A 5519-nucleotide genomic window follows, 5' to 3' on the forward strand; every position below is an offset into this window, starting at 1 on the left:
AGAAAACAATTTCCTTTCTTTTAGCAATAACATTCTATTGAAATACATTACAAGATGCTCTGTATTTTCATGTTCTTAAAGCTGCATCCAATCTTGTGGTAGGCCATTATGAATGGATTTGAAAAGACTGGAACTTTCAACATTAGTAAAGAAATAAGAGGATATTTTGTCTTTTCAAAAAGTTCTTTGAAACCCTGAAGTCTTGATAAACTTACCAGGATTTCCCTTCAGTGTTAAGTAAGACAAAGGTCCAATTACAGTCCTCAGATGAGAGTCAAAATCTGTGTTAGTCAGAAGCCTGCAATTCACAGAATTGTTTTCCTTTTAAGAAAGCTGACATCTGGCAATATCTTGTTTACTTTCCAAACACAGGACTGGAGAATATGTTAAGATTTCTGATGGAAACTCCAAATTTTAATAGTTTAGTATCTGATTAGGTACATCCATTTGACATCAGCTATAATACATGTATATTATCTGTTTTTGAATCATATAATTAAAATGAAGTATGATACTATATGGGGCTTCCCTGGTGACTCAGTGGTAAAGAATTCGCCTACCAATTCAGGAGATGCAGGTTCAATCCCAGAGTTGGGAAGATCCCCTGGAGAAGGAAATGGCAACCCAATCCTGTATTCTTGCCTGGGAAATCTCATAGACGGAGGAGCCTAGTGGGCTGCAGTCCGCGGGGTTGCAAAGAGTCAGACAGAATTTAGTGACCAAACAATAATTATACTGTATATTAAATTATCTTCTTGCATAAGGCTCCTTGAAATAATACTAACTCTTATTGGTGAACTCATTACTGATATTGAGGAGCTCCCTTGGTAGCTGCAGTATTTGTAAACTAGTATTTCAATGCTCAGAGACTTAACTGAACAGATATCAGATCTGTCACTACATTAACCTTGTGATATTTTCCCTGTCAACACTGGAAAACTATGTATTCAGGCTGAGAGTAAAATAATATATTCTTGGGGCTTCTCTGGAGGTCCAATTCTTAGCTTAAGAATCCACCTTCCAATGTAGGGGAAGTGGGTTTGATCCCTGGTCAGGGATCCCAACTGCTGCAGGGCAACTATGGCTCGGCACCATTAACTACAGAGTGCATGTGCTCTGGAGCCCATACCACTAGAGAGAAGCCCATGTGCCGCAATAAAAAGGAATGAGCTACTGATACATGCAACAACCTGGATGAATCTCCAAAGAATTATGTGTGAAAATGTGAATCCCGAAAGGTCCCAAATTGTATGATTCTATTTTAATAACATTTTTGAAATGACAACATTTTAGAAATAGAGAGCATATTCATGGTTGTCAGGAGTTGCTTTGCAGGAGGTAGAATAGAGTTTGCTATGGCTGTTAAAGAGCAACAAGAGGGATCCTGGTGGGATCCTGGTGGTAAAGGAATTATTCCATATCTTGACTGTGGTGGTGGACAGAAGAACCTACACATATGATAATATTGCACAGAACTAAACACACACACACACACAAATACAGATAAAACTGGGGAAATCTGAAAAAGATAGATGAACTATACTAATGACGACATTCTGGTTGCTATAGTGTATTATAATTTTGCAGGATGTTACCATTGGGGAAAACTTCTGTGTTATGTCTTAAAACTACAAGTGAATCTACACCATCCTAATAAAATATCAATAAAAGTTTAATGTTATGATGGTATATTTATAGAATGCTAAGGAACACAGTGGGAGGAAGTACTTAAAACTGCCTCAAATACAAGGGATAAGGGAAGATTTGTATTAAAATAGATGCCTAAACTGAGTCTTGAAAAATGAGTAGGAGCACTCCAGTTAGGTGGGGAAATTTTAGAGAATACTCCAGGAATAGAGACTTCTATAGAAGGCAACAAAATCTGAAAAAGCATACCAGACTGAGAAGCAAGTAAAAGAAGTATGGCTGAAGCATAAAGAGCATATGCAAAAAATATCACTTTTCCTTTTGGAAGTAGTCAAAAGGGATCCCTGGAATTCAACACTATGATACATAAGAACTGAAAGGGAATCCTAGCACCCCTTGTTCTCCAGGAGTTAGGAGGGGGCCATAACCCTACTCTGGTCGCCATCTTTCCATTACATAAATAATTTGCCCCATATCTTTATGTGTTCCTTGCAGGATTCCCATCTCTTCCTCACCACCAACACTCGCAACCTCACAATCATTATCTGCTTTTATATCATTAGGATCATCTCTTTATACCATTTATCTCTGTTTACTTCAGTCACCTAAAGAAATCCAGAAATCCCAAATCTCTAATCTGCATATAACTTTGCAAATTATCTTTTGACGCCCTTTCCCCACCTCTCACAACCTCCTGAACTTTTTCTACATTGTCTACTGAAGCTTACAATCCATTACCAGAAAAACTACCTATATTCTCAACTTCTTTTCTGAGTATTCATTTTACTTTTTTTTTTCAAAGATACATTCTTAACCTCTAAAGTTTAACATTATAACCTAAAATCTGGTAGAGACAGCCCTCTATATTTTTTTCAAAACAATCTTGGCTATTTTCATAGCCCTAGGTCAATGATTCTCAGTTAGGGGTGATTTTGCTCACAGTGGGATGTTTGTTGATGTTTCCAGATAAGTTTGATTGACATGAAAGATAACTTGAGGACACACACCAGAGATGCTGCTAAATATCTAACAATGCATAGAATGGCATTGTTACAATGCTACAATAAAAGCTAAACTGGCTTCAAGTGTCAATAGTACCAAAGTTGAGATGCCCTGCTCTAAATGAATTTTAGAATCTGTGTGCCTGGTGACACAACCAAGTTGGAAATTTGATTTCAATGCCACTAAAATTTTGGAGATATTTTTCACTCTTGATATTAAATATTTCTATTCTAAGCTAGCATATGTGTCCCAGGTCCTTAGGCACATAACTTAAGATCTTAAAATGTTGAGACTGGTGTTCAACATTTCATTAAATAATCATCAGTATCAGCCACACAATTTTTATCAGATTCTTCCTATGGGTTTATTATTTTAAAAAAAAATTGTGAAAGTTATTCATTTAAATTACATTAGCTACATTTATTTTTAGAGGATGCATTTGAATTTTAAACTTACTTTTAAACACCAATCTTTATACATGAACTTATAAATTCTAATAATTTATCTGTACATTCTATTAAATTTTCTGCAAGATTTTTGTCCTTTCCATATAGGTAACTTAATTTTTTTCACACTCATATGGTTATAGGTATTTTCACAATATATATTTGTTTCTTTAAAAAATTATATATTTTAATTGGAGGCTAATTACAATATTGTACTGGCTTTTGCCATACATTAACATGAATCAGCCATGGGTGTGCACGTGTGCCCCATCCTGAACTCCCCTCCCACCTCCTTCACCATCCCATCCTTCAGGGTCGTCCCAGTGCACTGACCCTGAGCACCTTGTCTCATGCATCAAACCTGGACTGGCAATCTATTTCATGAATTGTAACACACATGTTTCAGTGCTATTCTCTCAAATCATCCCACCCTCACCTTCTCCCACAGAGTCCAAAAGACTGCTCTTTATCTCTGTGTCTCTTCTGCTTTCTCGCATATAGGGTCATCATTACCATCTTTCTAAATTTCATATAATGTGCTAATATATTGTATTGATATTTTTCTTTCTGACTTACTTCATTCTGTATAATAGGCTCCAGTTTCACCCACCTCTTTAGAATGGATTCAAATACACTCTTTTTAAGAGCTAAATAATATTCCATTCTGTATGTGTACCACAGCTTTCTTATCCATTCATCAGCCGATGGACATCTAGGTTGCTTTCATGTCCTAGCTATTGTAAACAGTGCTGCAATGAACATTGAGGTACACGTGTCTCTTTCAATTCTGGTTTCCTTGGTGTGTATGACGAGCAGTGGGATTGCTAGGTCATATCACAGTTCTATTTCCAGTTTTTTTAAGGAATCTCCACACTGTTCTCCATAGTGGCTGTACTAGTTTGCATTCCCACCAACAGTGTAAGAAGGTTCCCTTTTCACCACACCCTCTCCAGCATTTATTGCTTGTAGACTTTTTGATAGCAGCCATTCTGACCAGTGTGAGAAGGTACCACATTGTGGTTTTGATTTACATTTCTCTGATAATGAGAGATGTTGAGCATCTTTTCATGTGTTTGTTAGCCATCTGTATGTTTTCTTTGGAGAAATGTCTATTTAGTTCTTTGGCCCATTTTTTGATTGGGTGGTTAATTTTTCTGGAATTGAGCTACCTGAGCTGCTTGTATATTTTTGAGATTCATTCTTTGTCAGTTGCTTCATTTGCTATTATTTTCTCCCATTCTGAAGGTTGTTTTTTACTTTGCTTATAGTTTCCTTCGCTGTGCAAAAGCTTTTAAGTTTAATTAGGTCCTATTTGTTTATTTTTGCTTTTATTTCCACTACTCTGGGAGGTGGATCATAGAGGATCCTGCTGTGATTTATGTCAGACAGTGTTTTGCTTATATTTTCCTCTAGGAGTTTCATAGTTTCTGGCCTTACATTCAGATTTAATCCATTTCGAGTTTATTTTTGTGTATGGTTCTAGTTGAAATGGTTCTAGTTTCATCCTTTTACAAATGGTTGACCAGTTTTCCCAGCACCACTTGTGAAAGAAATTGTCTTTTCTCCATAGTGTATTCTTGCCTCCTTTGTCAAAGATAAGGTATCCGTAGGTGCGAGGATTTGTCTCTGGGCTTTCTATTTTGGTCCATTGATCTATATTTCTGTCTTTGTGCCAGTACCATACTGTCTTGATGACAGTAACTTTGTCGCATAGACTGAAGTCAGGCAAGTTGATTCCTCCAGTTCCATTCTTCTTTCTCAAGATAGCTTTGGCTATTCGAGGGTTTTTTAATTTCCATACAAACTGTGAAATTATTTGTTTTAGTTCTGTGAAAAATATCGCCAGTAGCTTGATAAGGATTGCATTGAATCTATAGATTGCTTTGGGTAGTATACTCATGTTCACTATATTGATTCTTCCAATCCATGAACATGGTATACTTCTCCATCTATTTGCATCATCCTTGATTTCTTTCATCAGTGTTCTATAGTATTCTATATATAGGTATTTTATTTCTTTAAATAGATTTATTCCTAAGTATTTTATTCTTTTTGTTGCAATGGTGAATGGAACTATTTCCTTAATTTCTCTTTCTGCTTTTTCATTGTTAGTGTATAGGAATACAAGGGATTTTTTATGTTAATTTTATAACCTGAAAATTTATTATATTCATCGATTAGCTCTAGTAATTTTCTGGTGGTGTATTCAGGATTTTCTATGTAGAGGATCATGCCATCTGCAAAGAGTGAGAGTTTTACGTCTTTTCCAAACTGGATTTCATTTGTTTATTTTTCTTCTCTGATTGCTGTGGCTAAAACTTCCAAAACTATGTTGAATCATAGTGGTGAGAGTGGGCACCCTTGTCTTGTTCCTGACTTTAGGGGAAATGCTTTCAGTGTTTCACCATTGAGGATAATGTTGGC

This window comes from Ovis aries, chromosome X, assembly GCF_016772045.2.
Source record: "Ovis aries strain OAR_USU_Benz2616 breed Rambouillet chromosome X, ARS-UI_Ramb_v3.0, whole genome shotgun sequence".
NCBI classification, from domain to species: domain Eukaryota; kingdom Metazoa; phylum Chordata; class Mammalia; order Artiodactyla; family Bovidae; genus Ovis; species Ovis aries.